This window comes from Nyctereutes procyonoides, unplaced genomic scaffold, assembly GCF_905146905.1.
Source record: "Nyctereutes procyonoides isolate TBG_1078 unplaced genomic scaffold, NYPRO_anot_genome, whole genome shotgun sequence".
Lineage (NCBI taxonomy): Eukaryota > Metazoa > Chordata > Mammalia > Carnivora > Canidae > Nyctereutes > Nyctereutes procyonoides.
In genome coordinates, this window is record NW_026575140.1 from 4,964,393 (window position 1) to 4,982,245 (window position 17,853).

The 17,853-nt window shown below is 49.9% G+C and overlaps 1 protein-coding gene across 3 annotated transcripts in view; it reads right to left on the reverse strand.

Moving 5' to 3' along the window:
- The window catches only part of CDH11 (cadherin 11), a 147,291-nt gene that overhangs the window by 79,725 nt on the left and 49,713 nt on the right, over positions 1–17,853 (reverse strand). For all 3 annotated transcript variants that reach the window (XM_055305676.1, XM_055305677.1, XM_055305680.1), the window contains exon 2: positions 5,124–5,248. The gene's annotated coding sequence lies outside the window, so the exon portion shown is untranslated. The remainder of the gene's footprint in view (positions 1–5,123; positions 5,249–17,853) is intronic.

A 17,853-nucleotide genomic window follows, 5' to 3' on the forward strand; every position in this document is an offset into this window, starting at 1 on the left:
GAGCAAGTCAAATGAATAAGGGGGAAAAAAACCTAATAAAGGTTTCTTTTTCTAGAACAGCGTGCATACCAGTGTGTGTAGTCAGATACCCTCTACATATGCAGAGGTGGAGAAAGTGACTCTGTGGATACTTGTGGTTGTAATAATCATCCAGGAAATCTCTGGACAGCCTCAGAGGAATCCAAAAATAGTAACTGCCTCCACAGGGAAGGAAATTCATGGATGAGAGGAGGCGCGGAGGGAGACGGGATTCTCTGTAGACCTTTTATCACCTTTTGAATTTCAGACCATCTTCATCTATTGAGCTGTCTTAGCTGCTTAAAGATAATAAAGATGAAAACAAACAAACCACCTAGTCACGACGAACAGTGGCCCTAGAACTGTACTGAGCCTTCTCTCTCTCTCTCTCTTTCTCTCTCTCTCTCTCTCTCTCACTTCTGCACTACAAGATCCTTCCTGGCCTTTTCTTGGTAAACTCCTACGCATGCTCCATGTCTAAATCCAAAGGTCACCTCCCCACTGAAGCTTCTCTTGGTTTCGTCTCCCAGAGTCACCCCTCGACGCTCCTAGGGCAGCCTGGACCTGTCTAGAAGGAGCTATGCATCACGGTTATTTGTCTGCCATGGTTATTTGGCTCCATCACACAGAGGGAAGTTCTTCTAAGACACGGCTTTAGTTTCACTCCTGTATTCCCCCAAAGCATGTGCATTTGGCCCCCCTGTTTCATTTCCAGCACTTATTCCAATGGCTAAAACAAGAACAGTCCTCAAGAGGTGGATGGTTCTCTTTGCCTCCTCGCCCTGTGTGTTCCCTCTCACTCAGTGAACACACTCAGCTGCATCCTAATGCCTTAGCCAGAAGCTGCCGGGGCTCCTTCAGAACCCACGTGGAGATTTAGGCCATGGCCACACCCGGAGAGCCATGATACAGTAGCCCCCTAACTTCCTTAGGACTGCAGGGCAAGCTACGGAAGGGTGCTCAGGAGGAGGGACCCTGGCCTCCCCCATTGTTGATCGCGTCCCTTAGCCAGTTGACTTTCAGCTCTCTGGACCTCAGGATGCTCGTCTATGAAAGAATCGTGATGACTGCACGTACCACTCCAAGTCCTGGTGACGTCCGACAAGATCGCGCAGCAGAGCGCAGTGCCTGCCTGCGGGCAGGCTCCCTAAACACCAGCTCTCACTGTTGTTACCAGGCGTGGCCTCGGAGTCGTGTTCATCGGTAGCTAAATACAGCAGGATTCAAGACCCGCAACTCCGGTGGAAGGTCTGTCCTTTAGCATTGATCGGGGCCGAGATAGGCCCCTCGTGTTGCCCCGCACATGAGCGCTGCCCGTAATTCTCAGCTGACGGCAGGACCCACAGTCACATCACACGCACCCAAGATCTGCAAAGAAGTCCGCAGGTGGACTGTGTCTGCTTTTTTATTCAGGTGACACCAGCTACAGACAGATACTTGGCCTCTTTCTCCACAGTGGCCTACATCCCGAAATAGGCAATGTGCATTCACAGACAGACCCAGCAGGCCCGGGGGGTTGGAAGGCAGGCTGCCAACATTTCGAACGAAGCCGAGCCTGGTGGGTATACTTCGGCACAGGTGAGCCTCAGCCCTCCCCCCCTTCCCCACCAAAGTGGCTTTTGGGGATTGATTTTTGTGCAAATGAAAGATAACTGGGTGACCTGTGACCACTGGGCCCTGCTGATTAGCACTCATGCGTGTAAGCTTTCCATGAGCCTAAGGCCAAATACTTTCCACTTTAAGACAATCCTATCTGTGCCCCAGTGCCCTAGAATAAAGGCCCAGGGAGGTAGCAGGCGGAGAAGCCCTATCCTGGAGCTACCCCAGGTAATTCTTCCCCTGCTCTGAAGAGGAACCCAAGGGAAGTGTGTGCCAGGAATGAGGTTCAAGTGGATCTCCCTGGAGGTCAGCCAGAGAGCTGATCTTGTAGGCCCAAACCGCTTCCCTACCACTTGTTAAAAGGCTTTCTCTTTCTTTATCCCTCTCTCCACCCCATCTCTCCTTTTCCTTCCTACCTGGACGTTGAGCACTTTGTACAGAGCAATTAACGGTCAGCTCATCGATGAAAAGGGAGGTGCCCCTCCTGCTCTGCGAGCCTACCCGGCACACCGCAGGTGCCTTCCCGAAATGCTGCCATTGTGAATTGACGGGGGATCAAGAATCTGAGTCTGGAGCCTAAGCTGTTGGTTAATTGTGTTTTGTTCTTCGAAACCTTACAGTATAATCACCAACAAGTCTTTCCTTTCTTTAAGGAGAATAATAATTAAAAAAAAAATCCTCTCTGTAAAACAAGAATCTTAGCCCGAAAGATCAAACGGCCATTCTGTTTGTACCACGCTGTGTTTTGTTTTTGTTTTTGTTTTTTTAACCCAAGGGGGTTACAAGCATTAGAATAGTTTACCTTCCTCTCCTTGGAAGAAAGCTAAGCAAGATTCTTCAAAACAGGCGTTCTTAATTTCTAAGCAGAAAAAAAAAATAATAATAAAAAGAAACTAACAGGTTTCCTGGAAGAGAAATTAAATTCAAGTACTTTCTATTTAAGTTCTGACTCTGCTTCATTGATACCTTATTCTAATTGTCCCCATTATCTAGAAAAATAGGAAATGTCGGTTGCATATTCTGTTGAAGAATTCACAGGGCCGATGAAATGAAGAGACCCATTTGGCTTGGCAGAAATGAGATGATCATCACTCACAGACATGTCTACAGGAGAGATGCGTCTCATCTGCTGAGCCAGGCTTCGGAGGAGCAAATGAGTGCAAAATATGCTAATTTGCGGGGAGCCAGGCACATACTCCAGATCATACTGGTGCTTTCGCAGGGAAGTGCCTCTCCGCTCCCTGAAGGGCATTTCCATTCACTGGCTTATTTCCCATAACAAACATGGGCCAGAGCAAGGGAGAAAGAGTTGGGGAGCTCCCCAAGTTGCAATTTTGTCCTCCAATAGATCCACATTCAAATATGAGTATCCAATACCTGGGAAGTCGCCACAGAGATAGGGTCTAGTCATCATCTATGTCACAAAAGCTTGCAGGGGGTGGTGGGGGGACTGGAGCGGGTGTAGGTAAAGAGTCCCGCCTCCCTTGCAGGAACTGGTTTATCTGTTTGTCTGTGTTTTTGGTCCACAACAGAGCAGATTGATTCAGGGCTAAGAGACTTAAGCTCCAGCTGAAGTCAGACTTCTTAATGATAAACATTTCCAAGGATAAAAATTACGTCAATATGGCCAGAGGCAAGTGAGTTACATTCTCCAAGACTCGGTTTTCTCATTTAGCACATCTTGGACATTTATAATACCTACCTCATTAGGTTTCTGCAAGGATTGTGGGAGGCCACAATGTCTTTCAATATCTTGTTTGCCTGACGTGTACTAGGCACTCAGTACCTGTTAGCTGCCATTATTATGACTTTTCTCTCTGTAACATCAGCTCCCCTTCCTCATGTTCTAGTCAAAATATAAAGTCTCTATTCATGTGTTTGATGGATATTTATTGGGAACCTACTTTGGTCCAGACACAGTGCTTGCAACTAGGAGCACAGTGGTCCTCAAATAAGTCCTGCCCTCAAGAACCTCCGGGTCTAGCTGAGAAGACAGGTAATCAAATAGACAATTCCAGCCCACTGCTGACAACGCAGTAGACGGTGTAATCTCTGACTACCAACGTGCTGTAGAGGAGATACCCACGGCTCAGCCTTCAGGGATGAGAGAATTCTTTAGAGGTGCTGAGGTCCAAGCCACGACACAAAGCGACCAAGAGTTGGCTTGGGAAGAGAGGGAGATTATCGGGCTTTGGGGAAGTGACAGTTGTATCCTACAGTATCCCACAGTGGAGGTGTCTGCTAAAGGCTGGGTGGACAGAGAGAATGGCCAAGAGAGGAGTCCAGACAGTAAAACAGTGGCTCCTACCCCGAGAGGGTCCCAGACATTTACGAAGGAATTCAGATCTCTGACACTAAAAAGATTAAGTAGGAAAGTAGCACCTATCGGGACATAGGGATGTTGTTTACAGTATTTGTATGGAAGATGTATCAGGGGCAAGGTGACTGGTCGGGTGGCAACCGTCATAACTCTGGAGAAAGAGGACCAGGCTTATGTTTGCAGGATGGCAGTGGGGAGACAAGAGATATTAAAAAAAATATATGTATTTCAGAGATAACCAGACTATCATCAGTAGGAATCAACAGAAATAAATTGCTTTTGGAGGTAAGGCACTGAGAGGCATACAGTAGCACCTCCATATTTCTGACCTGGATGAATTTTGATGCTACCCCGAAACACGACATAGAGGACAAAGTTACGTATTGGGCCTCTGCATTTAAGGCATCTGTTGGACATCCATATGGAGATGAGACATAGACATATGGATTGATGGACTTAGAACCCTAAAATGTAGGGAGTCATGCCAATAGAATTATTTCTTACATTCTATCTGGATAGCTGGATGTTCGATAAAAATAGCTCTAGTTATCACTGACAAGATAGATAAGATAAAAGGATTCAGAGAATCCTAAAACTTAAGAACGGTTAATGACCCTAGGTCCAACTACCCTGTGGCCTGGAGAGGAGCTCATTAATCGAAGGGTACAGGGACAGTGAGGGGCAGAGCTGGGCCTGAGATCTGAAATCAGCCTTTTTGGCTTATGATCTTGTGGTCGGTCTTTGGAGGTCTAAAAGGTTCAGCCTCCTGGCCATGGGATATAAGCCTCCCTGTTCATATTTATAGAATTCTCTTCAAAAGAATAAAAGGAGGAAAAAGCAACATGGCAATTGTCTTAGTCTGCCCAGCTAAGTCTTTCCTTGGGAACCCAGTTCCTTTTTGCTCCTCTGAGTTTTCTAGTCATTCCTCTCCCACAAATATACAAACAACAACAACCACAAAATCCATCGCCCTTGTACTAGTACAGAACAGGTGTTCACTAAAGAGAACCCAAGAACAACAGCGAATAATCACATTCTTCAAAGACTCAGAAACTAGGCCAACTTCCGTCTCAGATTCTGCTTTTGATTTGGCGCAGGTTCAAACAAAGGCAGGTTGGAGGAAGGGGCCTGCTGGGCATCATTTCCATCCCCACATTCATAATACAGTAAAGTAGCTCCATCTTACCTTCTTCACCCATTGGATACCTGCTGCCAATTTCTATAACACACTCCACCCATCGGATTGGTCACTCAACAAATGACAAGCGGAACGAGTGTCACAGGGCCACGGAGTCGAAAATACGGTGATTTCTGCAAAAAGTGAAAGGATCATTATTAACCTGGAGGCGACATGAATCAACGAAATGACACACTACTAGACACCGGGGATACACCGTTGCACAGACAGGCTTTTCTCTTAGAGCAGAGCAGTCCAGGTGTGGAGAGAAAGATGTAGGCAAAGTATTGCCATCGTGCGAAAACTGGGGAAAACCTGCCGTGGGTTTAGAACAACCGAAAGATGGTGTGACTAACTCTATGTGCACTTAGTACTTTGACGAAAAGATAAGAGCAGCCATCATCCAGCCCCCTACCCTTCCTACGGACGTCACATACATTTGCTCTGCCACGAGCAACAGACCTGTAGGGGGGATAGCAACTCTCGGAGCCCGTTTCTGAGATGACCCACGTTCTATCTGAGTCCAAAGTAGGTCCCCTCCCTCTGCAAGGGGGAGCCACTGTTCTGGTGCTGCCAGAGCCTTGTGCAATGACAGTCCCAAGGGCACAGAGGGACAGCGGTGGCTGCGGTGATAGGAGATGTCATCCCTACACCAGCAGGCCTGAGCACGGGGCGGACAGAGCCGCAATTCTTCCTCGAGACTACATTTTTCTCTGCCCCCTCCCGCGCTACAGCACTCTGGATTTCTGTGTGGGGGCCGTGTTCCGCCTGGATTCTGGTCTGATTCATCCTCATATCTCCCAAGTGTCTAACACATTCCCTAGCCCAGAGCAGCTGTTCAATGTATGTCTGTTCAGTGAATGAAGAGAGGAATACGGGGCGTCTGAACAGCTGTCGTCTTCAAAAACTGAGGCACCGAACCAAGGAAGGTGGTTGCTGGCATAGCTTTAACACAATGGCACGAAGGATTTCTTGAATGTCCTTCATCTCCAGGGTTTCTACCTTCTAGGATCAACCCAGACTGCATTAGCATCTGAAACAGCTCCTGGGGCACCCGGGTGGCTCAGTCAGTGAAGCGCCCCACTCTTGGTTTTGGCTCAGGCTGTGATCTCACGGTCATGAGGCCGAGCCCCGCATCCAGCTCTGCACTCAGCGTGGAATCTGCTTGGGATTCTTTCCTCCTCCCTCTCCCTCTGCTCCTTCCCCTTGCTCTCTCTCTCTCTCTCTCTCTCGCTCTCAAATAAATAAAATATATATTTTTAAAAAAGAACGGAAATAGCTTCTTATTTGACTTTACTTATTATGCTTCTTTTTTTGTTTCCAAATCCATTTTTCTTATCTCATCTTGGTTCCACCCAACAGCTCCTCCTCATGCACCATGCCTTCCTCCCCCCCAAAACAGCAATGACAGCAGCAACAAGCAAACACCCTCCTTGGTGAAGGGCTACAGATAAATTACGTATCCAAAATGCGTCCATAGCATCTCGATACGGTGATTATAGCAAGAACAAGGAAATTTCCTACTGTGTGCTATTTCCAGGATGTTGAGGACAGACTAGCAATGGGATTATTCGCAGATGAACATGGAGTCAGAGAGAAAAAGCCACCTGGACGATTCAGAGAACACATAACTGATGAAGGTCCCTACTTTGCAACCACACTGCATGTTGAGCCAGTCTTCAAAAATGGCCCCCTCCCAAATGAACCATACGTCTCACATATTCATGCCCCAGGGCCCCTCCTCTGTGAATCTGAGTTGTCTGTCCTTGGGTCACCAATGAAACATAGCAAAGGGACACTCTATGATTTCGAAACCGAGTCCTAAGAAACCTTGCAGCCTGCCTTGTGCTCGTGGAAAGCTGCATCTGGAAGAAGTCAGCTGTCATGTCAGAGGTCTAAAGACTCTAGACCCAGATGCTATGAGGAAGCCCCAGGTAGCCAAGGGGAGAAGCTGCATGGAAGGAGAGAGAGGAGAGAGAGAGAGAGAGAGAGAGAGAGAGAGAGAGAGAGAGAGAGAGAGAGAGATTGAGACGCCCAGCCGTACCTAGTTATTCTAGGCATCCGAGCCAGGGTGCCAGCTGGGAAGCAAAGATGCCATCTTGGACATCCAACTCAGTCAACCTTCATGCACCTCCACCATCTGACTACACAGCGTGAGAGACCCCAAGTGAAAACCACCCAGATGACTTCACTAAACTCAACTATAAAAGGTAATAGTGAATTGTTACAAGCCGCTAAATTGAGGACCGTGTGTTCCTCAGCAGCGGATAACCAGTACGCCATAAATGGAACAGGGATCTGCCACTGCCACGGCCTCACTAGTGCATTCTCTTTAAATACGTGTCACCACTGTGGTTGTCCTAAGCCCCTCCGAGTATCTCACCCCACTACGCGAAGGGTGAGACTCTTGGCCAAGGTGTGCAGCCAAAGAGATCCAAGGTGGGACCAGAATTCAGCAGACACGACAGGCTCTGCTCCTTCTCTCTGCACCCCCAGTATGCAGTCAGCTCGTAATACAGCTGTATCTGTAGCCAGCGTGCTTTGAAAAGTTTACTTCTCAAATCCATAAAATCTAATTGAACTCCCACTTGGCCTTGCACCGCTTACTTCCCTGCAAAATATCCCCTATAAAATCCCTTTCACCAAAAGTCTGCACAGACAATTAAGAGGTTTGGAAGGAAAGCAAAAATAGCTGGGTGAATTGTCTATGAATTCCGAGGACTGCAAACACTCGAGAGAGACAGGATGTAGGTTGTGTGGAAATGTTGGTATACAACTGTACCGAGCTTCTTAGAAAAGAAAACAAAGGCTTAGAAAAAAATCTTAGCTGTCTCTGTGCTTTCAGCAGAGTTGACGGGAAGAGAGCTTGTTGGGGCTGAGAGGTCCTTGCGTGTCTACTGCCCATCTTCTCTTTCCACTAGAGTCCCTGCCTGGAATGTTGACTTTCCTTCCTCTTCCCATGACTCCCCCAGACCTGGAGTCATGCGTTCCCTTCTGAGCCATGGAAATCCAATGTAGCCCCGTGGCATCTACCCTCATCTACTCTCAGACCGTCTCCTCGTCCTCTCTCAGGGCCTGTGCGCCATCATGGGCCTGCTCCGAGGACAGGGTCACGGCCTCTGCGCCCCGTCCAGTGCTGTGCTCAGCCACCGGCAGCCCTGAGCCCCCTAGGGGCACAGACGCCTCCTGCCGTAGATGACTGCGGAGAGACTGAGAAGTCAGGGGAAAGAACACGGAAGCCAAGGGCATCGAGAAGGTTGGGGAAATCTCTAGCAAGCGTACAGAAAGCAAGGAGAAACGCCAGGGAGGGAGGGTGGCACATTTCCCTTGCTGAGCTCTGAGTGTTGAGAAGGTTCCGTACATGCAAGTCCATAGGCTTCCCTTTGACCCAGAAGTCTCTCTGTCCTTCTCTGAGGGTCTCTGCTCCACATCAAGCACCTTGGCCTACAGATCTGCAAGTGTGGATGCTCTTCAGGAGCGTGGACTCAGCCAGGCCAGGCATGGGCTGGGATCTTGTTAACAGTACAGGGGCAACAAGGACAGCAGTAGGTAGTGCTGGGGGGTGGGGTCGGGGGGAGGGTAAGGGCTGGAAGTACTTGCATTAAGTTAAAATAGTTCCCACCTCACTGACTCCATCAACAGGATCCTGGGCCACCTGCTGTGTGTGCGATGCTGGTGTAGGTGGGGGGGGAGGGGGGAGAGGTGAAAAGGCCAAGAGCTGTCACGGAGGGGAGCAGGGGAGCCCAAGGTCACAGTGACAGCTCCATTTTATAGACAGAAGAAAGCAGCTAAGCGGTAAGTGCCCACATGCTTAGAGCCGGGGAGCCGCATGGCCCGACGGGTCCCCAACAACCCACCCCTCTCCTGGCGGATTTGAGGCCTGCTTCCCGGGGGAAATCATACCCGCCCCTCTAGGACATCAGCCCAGAAAACGTCTACTTTTTTAGTAAAACAACACAACAGAGAATCTCCAGTGCTTTGGTAGGGAGCTGACTGGAACGAACGGTGATTAAATAGATTAGTATTAAACCAACAGATGAAATCTCCGGGTTCGGAGGCCGCCACGTTCTGGCAAAGAAGCCCAGCAGAGGCCATGCGCCTTCCAGTTGGAGTGGAAAGACCAAGCGGTCCTGTCGTCCCACTGAAGCTGCTGCTGCGTCTAGTTCTGTGGGCAGGAGAAGGGGCAGCAGAGGGGCGCCTGGCTCTGCCCCTGCCCCCGCTCCCCCCACCCGCGACAGGGCCTTCTTCCTTTTGTGGGTGTCCTGTCTGCCTGACATTGCTGAAGGGATGAATAAACGCCATTAATAATCATCACTGGGTGTTTCTCTTTCCTGTTATGGCCCAAGTTCCAAAACCATATGGCGAAGCATATTTTGTAAGATAGGTTTATGGATTTTGAATTTTTTTGAAAAAAAATAGTGAGGGGGAGGAGTGGGCTCTTGAATGCGAGGAGACATTCGGTTGGAGGGCACGCTTCGCCCCTCCGAGCCCCTCTGACTTGGGGCAGGCGACTCCGGGCTGCACTTCGTCACTAGGCAATGGGAGTAGCGACTGGTTGGCAGGATGGCGCTCCGTGGGCAGCTGTGACCGCGGAGAGACGCCCGCTGTGTTCTCCATCGTGCATGCGACCTAAGGGTTAGCTTGGCCCTTTACCGTGAATTCACCACTCAGATGGCCCCCTGGCCCGGGCGCCACCCACAGAGGCCGGCGCTCGGCTCCGCGCAGCACAGACCCCGCGCACGGGGTGTCAACCCGGTGGACGTTTCCCACACCAGCCTTTCTCAGATGGAGACACGGCGCCTCAAGAAATTCAGGGGACCCTCAACCTCCCGGCTCCGCTCAGACGCCTGCTCCCATTGAGGGAGGAGGACTGCCTGGGGCTCACGCCAGCCTGCAAAACCTCCAGCCCAGGCCCTGCGCCAGGGGGGATGACGACGGGGATGACAGCGGGGACAAGGGTGGGGATGACGGCAGGGATGATGGTGGGGATGACGAGGCGGATGATGGTGGGGATGATGGTGGGGATGACCATGGGGATGATGGCGGGATGACGAGGAGGGATGATGGCAGGGATGACTGTGGGGATGACGAGGATGACAGAGGGAGATGACAGTGGGGATGACTATCGGGATTATGGGGGGATGAGGGCCGGGATGACTGCTGGGATGATGGCAGGGAGGCAGCGGGGATGACTGTAGGGATGACGGTGGGGATGACAGCGGGGATGACAGAGGGGGACGATGGCGGGGATGATGAGGGGAATGATGGTGGGGATGACGGCAGGGATGAGGATGACGACAGGGATGACGGGAGGGATGACGGCAGGGGATGACTGGGGATGACTGCTGGGATGATGGCAGGGAAAGCGGCAGGGGATGATGGCGGGGATGACTGTGGGGATGACTATCAGGATGATGGGGGATGAGGGCGGGGATGACTGCGGGGATCATGGCAGGGAGGCAGCGGGGATGACTGTGGGGATGAAGGCGGGGGATGATGGTGGGGGATGACTGCGGGGATGACGGCAAGGATGAGGGTGGGGGATGGGGGTGGGGGATGAGGGTGGGGATGACGGCAGGGATGACGTCCAACGTCGGCCCGCAGTTACGGGAAAACACCCCGAAAGCCGTCCTGGCCTCCGAGTGGATCGGCCGCAGCGGCGCTTTAAATCAAACTCTTAACACGCTGATCTCTATTTCTCCGGAGCAGCTTTTCTGAGTGAGCCATGCCTTTGGAGGCACCTAACACAAAGTGACAACCTTCGCCGTTTCCACAGCGCGGTGGCCGGGCGCAGAGAGAGCCCATTGTCACCATGGTAATTACCGCACAATACCTGGCGGCCAAGGGCCGGGCAGGAGGCGCGGGCAGCGGCTGAATCCGGCATTGTCCGGGCCCCATAAAAAGATCAGAAGCCCTGAAAAGCCAGGGAGCGGGATCTCACAGCTCTTTCGCTGGGCCCTGAAAGGACCTTTGTGCTGCCACCATAAATTCTGGGTTCTCCGGGCACTTGACAACTGAAGCCGGGGACAATAGAATTCTTGTGTCCAACAAAACACTCCTTGTCCGATGCCAGTCTTATCAGCCGCATTTACAAATGTCTTTCGTTGTACCCAAATAATTCCCCATTAGAAGGACTATTGGGAGCAGAACTAAATAAATATTCACAGCCTTTGTGATATCGTTGGGAAATGAATAAACAAACAGTCATCTAGCATATGAGCAGAGCCTCCTGCTACTCTACATTTTATCCCTATTTCTTGCCCAAATGATGTCGTTTCGATTTCTCTCCCTTAACGTGTCAAGAGCCGTGACACTGGAAGCGCCGCTTTGACTGGCCACCTCCTGCGCGCCCCGCTCCGCACCGCCCGGGGCTGCCCCCGCGCTGCTCCTTGGGTTGATCGGGCCAAGGCCCCGGGGCGGGGTGGGGGGTCCCACCTCCCCACAGAGATGGGGACCCAACCTCCGGGGAGGTAAGTCACTTAGGCAACACAACACAGCTAATTAATAGTAAAATACAAATTCAGATCTGGGGGTCCCTGGCTCCTAAGGCTCCGCCTCCCCGCTACGCCTTGATGGGTTCCCTACTGAACAGAAAAGGAATAAAACATCAGCAAAAGGGGGAAATCTAAGCACATCCACCGTAAAGTCACCAACGCACACGGAGTCTGTTTATATACTGTTCCAGAACCTGAGAACACTTAGCAGGAAAATAAAGAGGCTTTCTTCAAGAGAGCATATTTTACTTTTGCCCTAGAATACCAGCAATTTTGCATTTTAACCTTCCGAGGGGAGGAAGCGGGGGCAGGCAAACAAAAATAAACACAAGCCAGCTTCGGGAAGGTTTCGGGGATGTCTATGCAGTCACACTGGTAAAGTCTTAGAAAGAATCAGGGATAAAGAAAGCAAGCGGGGCGCCTGCAATCACGACCGCCCAGAACAACACTTAAGCCTCCTGCTGCGGTTTATTTTATTTTATCTTGCTTATCTGTCTCCTTGTTGTGAACGAACAGATCTCTCAGCATTTGACGGGAACGCACACAGCAAAGCAGAAACTCCCTTCCGGATGGAAGCACTGACTAGGAGGCAACACTCTTTACATTAAAAAAAAAAAAAAAAAAAAAAATCTGACAATATTAGAGCTCTAAATGGCTTCCTGTCGGGTCAGGAGTCGTCTACGCGGTCTGCCCCTTCCAATGTTGCATCCAAGGAAACTTCGAGCTTCCAGAAGACGGAAAGGTGAGATGTAATATCTGACACTCATTTTTGTCTGGCCCGGGTCAGTACATGGTAACCCTCGGCAGAGCTCGGCTTATTGGGCAAGTAGATGAATGGTAGTAGTTACAGGGAGAACCACCAGGAACCTGGATCCTAAAAATTTTTTAGACATGAAAATCTACCTTTTTTATGTACTTGATGTCAAAGTACAGGTAGAATTTATCATTTTTTTTTTAAGGACTTCAATGATGTCCTCACTTGGCCCAAATTGTGTAGCCTTGGTAAAAGCAATGTTGAGCTGTTCTGGTTTGTTTCCTAAAACACCTAAAATCTGCACCTAAGAATCGGCCATCATTTTGCAAACGATTGGCTATTAACAAGACCGGGTGACCAACAGGTACTTCCTGACGGATGGTAAATCCAACAACTGAGTTTGAAAAATGTGATCGATATTTCCCAAATGCTTCAGATGCCAAGTGAAGCATTTAATCATCTTTGAGGATTTAAGGGCATGGTTACAGCCATGTACACATGACGCGAACTATTTCAGCTCTTCTCTCCCCCCAGGAGCCAGGTGTTAAGTAGACACAACTTAATCCAAGCAAGCAGAGAAGATTTCTAATATTTATTGAGAGTTTGTAACGTGCCATGTCCTGAGCTAAGTGTGTGTGTGTGTGTGTGTGTGTGTGTGAGAGAGAGAGAGAGAGAGAGAAATAATCTTATACATCAGGTACTATGATTTTCTTTATTCTGTAGCTAAGAAAGGTGGAGTGAAATTGCCCTCATTCACAGAGCCACAGAGCACGGAAGCCAGGATTTGGACGCAGGGAGTTTGAACCAAAGGAATCCATCCAACAGCCATACGCAACTGCTCTCTGCAGACACAAATTAGGGCACTAATTTAGGAAAAGAGTCCAATGATTTTTTTTTAAGTGACCAGTGACTATATCATTTTACCAGACTACTAAACTATCCACGGGGAGAGAGAGACAGAGAGAGAGAGAGAGAGAGAGAGAACAGCCACTGACCAAGCACCTCCAAAGAAATGATGAACAATATATAGCTCAAGGCCTGAGATTTTATTTTATTTTATTTTTTTAAAGATTTATTTATTTATTTATTTATTTATTTATTTATTTATTTATTTATTTATTTATGATAGACATAGAGAGAGAGAGAGAGAGGCAGAGACACAGGCAGAGGGAGAAGCAGGCTCCATGCACCGGGAGCTCGATGTGGGATTCGATTCCGGGTCTCCAGGATCACGCCCTGGGCCAAAGGCAGGCGCCAAACCGCTGCGCCACCCAGGGATCCCCAGGCCTGAGATTTTAATAGTTCATCAAATCTGGGGAACTTCCATACAACCAAGAAATCAACTCATTTGCAAAACGCCATATTCACACACACACACACACACACACACACACACACACCCCAGAGCTTTTGCTCCATGCTGGAAGTAGGCACAGCCTGCTACCACCTCTGAAAGCAAGAAAAGCGAAATGCCCCGTCCACAGCAATGCGAATGATTTATGATATAACAGGAGAGCGTCCTCTCTGGGGCCATTATGCTTGGAAAGAAACAAAGTCTCTCAAAAATTAAGTGGGACTGTCCTTTTGCAATGTAAAATTAATGACATTTCCTTGAAAAAAAAATGCCATTTTGGCATTCACCCCTTCTGAGACACTGATCCTAGCGATCACAACTGTACACACTCATAATGTTCATACGCATCACGAAGGAAAAAGCTCGTATATTTTCTTGCCCGGTGTATGTCCATTGGACAAAGGTGCAAACTAAATGCTCCCAGATAGCTTTGGAACAATGGAGCTGGTAAATGAAGGACTGTGTCCCTGATCCTGAGGTCTCACCTACGTGCAAGTGCCTCTGACGGCCCACAGTCGGTTGTGACTTATAATTTTATCCAGGTACAAATGCAAATTTGGCCACAGGAGGACTGACACGAGCCAGCGAGCGAGTCTAGCAGGCACCCTGCGTCCTCATCGCACCTCATTAAGTCCAGTGGATTCATTCGGGGGCAGCAGCGGAAGCGGGTCATTAAAATGTTTCAGTTCTAGTTTGCTGCACTTTATTGGTGGAATGATATTCTTCACTTGTATACACAAATTGTGACATTCTTGAAGATCTAGGGAAAACTCACGCGCCAATACCAAGAATCTAATATCCCCATAGAAAGCTTTCTCCAGGCCGTTCCCTCAGGACGCACCTCCCAGATTTACGGATGTACACCCACCCTCAAAGTTTCATTTCTTTCCTTCTTTTGTTTTCATCTCTTTTTTAAATACTCAAATAAAGTCTGCTTTTACTAATTCCATTGATAAGAACGAAGAATAAAGACCAAAATAGCATTATCAACAGCTGAGTAGAGTTGGGTCATTTTCCCGGGCTGGGCTTGGGTCAACGGCGTGGAAGTGACAGGCAAATGTCTTGGCTCTGGGACATCTTCCATTGCAACTTTCACTTATTAAATCTCTCTCTTAGGACTTCATCCAAGAAACCACGCTGGATTTTCAAGCAGGTTTTCTCTATGCCTTCTTGGCTTTGATATCCGTGGTTGTCGGAAATCTAAGTATGTAAAGTTACACACACACACACACACGTACTACTCACTTGTTGGTTTCTCATCTCTGAGAAATACTTAGAACACATTTCTTATCTGGCAACTTATAAAATGAATTTTGACATAGGCTATTGGGGTGGATTTGAAAGTCACTAAGTTTCTTTCCTGTTTGGAGTCTACAAAATTCTAAAATTGCAATAATCAGTTCCCTCCCTGAAAGCAGCCCACCATCCCCCTGCAGAGCTCCGACCACACTCGGGGGACCCCTGAGCTAGAGGGATCTCTAGGCCCTATTCGCCCTCTAACAGTGTTTCATGGGCCCACCCTGGTGCCATGATGAAGACCATCCATACAAGGACGCTTCATGCGCAGAAGACGGTGAGGATGCAAGGGACCCCGCGGTAGCTGGTGGAGTGGTGACGAAGAGCTACAGCTAGGTTTCATGTCCCTGACAAGATGGACTGGTCCCCTTGAAGAAAGCCAGGAGACCCTCTCCAGGGGCCAAATCAAGTGGTTACAACAGCAAGCAAACAGGGAGGGCCCGGGGAGGGAGTTAGGCAGATGGAGGGAAGCACGGCCCCTGCTGGGAGATGGAAGTCAGGGCGGGGAGGCCCGCTCCCATGAGGGCTCTACTACTCAGCAGTCCCATGACTTAGGACTCTTACCTATAAAACGGACGTTCTTGGGACACGTGAGAGAGGTAATGCACCAAATTATGCTAATGTTTCCGGCACAGGCTTACAGTTCACTAAATATTATCAGTCAGCAGCATCATGAGCAAAAACTTACCAGTTTTCAACCACAAGGACTCTATGTTAAGAAATATTAAGGGGGGGGAATCCCTGGGTGGTGCAGCGGTTTGGCGCCTGCCTTTGGCCCAGGGCGTGATCCTGGAGACCCGGGATCGAATCCCACGTCGGGCTCCCGGTGCATGGAGCCTGCTTCTCCCTCTGCCTGTGTCTCTGCCTCTCTCTCTCTCTCTGTGTGACTATCATAAATAAATAAATAAATAAAAAATTAAAAAAAAAGAAATATTAAGGGGCTCCTGGTGGCTCAGTTGATTAAGTGTCTGCCTTTGCCTGAGGCCATGATCCCGGGGTCCTGGGATTGAGTCCTGCACCGGGCTCCCTGCTCAGGGGGGATCCTGCTTCTCCCTCTTCCTTTGCTGCTCCCCTTGCCTGTGCTCTCTTGCTTTCTCTGTCAAATAAGTCAATAACATCTTTAAAAAAAAAAAAAAAAGAAAGAAAGTAATAGGGACGCCTGGGTGGCTCAGCAGTTGAGCATCTGCCTTCGGCTCAGGGCATGATCCCAGATCCTGGGGTCGAATCCCCCATTGGGCTCCCTGCATGGAGCCTGCTTCTCCCTCTGCCTGTGTCTCTCTCATAAATAAATAAATAAAATATTTTTAAAAAAATTAAAAAAAAGAAATACTGAAGAAATGAGTGCAACGCCTGACCCAAGAGGAGCCCCACAAATTGCTACTATTATTTTTGACGTTAGATGACAATGAGGCAGGACGTAGGCAATTCTCTTCCAATCCAGGTCTCAACAAAGAGAAAGTCTCCATTTGTACTAACGCCTGAACAAGCATCTCTTTTTAGAAAAGGTTGTCTCAGGTCCAGAATAGATTTGATTATATCGTTTCTTTCAATTATATCAAGTCGGGGGCTACTTTCCATTTGTCACAGGAGGTACTAGTTTAACTATCGATGATAGTGATATAATTTTCCTCCCAAAAATATTAAAAAAAAAACCATAATGAGTCAAAAGAAAATATTAAGCAAATAATTGTGTGGGTGGCACCTCAATATTTTGAAGACAACCATGAATGGCTTAATGATGATTTTACAGATGGAGAGATTAAGCCCTGAGTGGGAAGTGGGTGAAGAGGACGGCCCACGTGGACCCTGCCTCTGGCGGCCCAGGCCTCTCTGCAGCCCCTCACCCATCCCACGGGCTGGGCCACGTGTGGGGAGGACGGTGAGGAATGACTGTGCTCCTCTTCCAAGGGTGGGAATGAAATTCAAAGGAGGGGACAAACGTCAGCCGAGACCTGGGGACAGAGGTGGGCGCAGAGCCTAGTAGCTCTCCAGGAATCCAAGTCTTCATGGAGAAGAAAGTAGGCTGGAAACTCACAGGCACCGAAGCCACCTCGGTCCGTCTCTCCCTATAATTCACGGCACTCATTTTACAGGTACTTGACTTTATTCCCACGAAGTTTAAGGCCCCCCACAAAGATGCAGGCGCCCCAGAAACAGCCGGTGCTGCTTCACATGGTGAAAGTGAGAAGAGGAGAAATGGCAGCAGGAAGGGGCAATCGGAACACAGGGTCGGGCGCCAAGCCCCGGCGGAGAAGTCCTAAACCCGTCGGGGCCGCGTGGCACCAGGGGCCGAGGACACGCAGCCAGACACAGGAACCCAGAGCCCACCCAGCGAAGACTGGCCTTCGGGTCCACCACAGCCAGACGCTCCGGAGACAGACGCCGGACGCCCCTGAGCCCATTGCTGCCGCCGGGACGCCCCGACCCTGCCGCAGCCAACGAGCAGCACCCTTAGCGCAAAGGTCATCGAACCAGAATCCTGGGCGGCGAGCAGCGGCCGGAGCCCAGCAAGGGGCCCGGGGCCTCCCACGGGGGCGGCCGCGGCCAGGACCTGGGCCCAGGAGGCCGTGAGCTGCTCCCTGGGCTCCCGGCTCGCTCCACCGCGGGCTCGAGCCACGGAAGGGCTCGAGGTCTGGCCCCTGCTCTGGCCCTGTGCTCGGCTGGTCACGTGCACGGCCCCTACTTGCAGTGGGGGACCTGAGGACGCAGAGGATGGTGGCACCCCGCGGCCTCCAGGCCGCCAGGGCCCAGCCTGCTGCCCGCTGCACTGTGACCACCCTGTCGCCGTCCGGGTGGCTCTCCGGCAGGGGGCCAGCAGGCTGTGGCCTGGCCTGGGGCAGC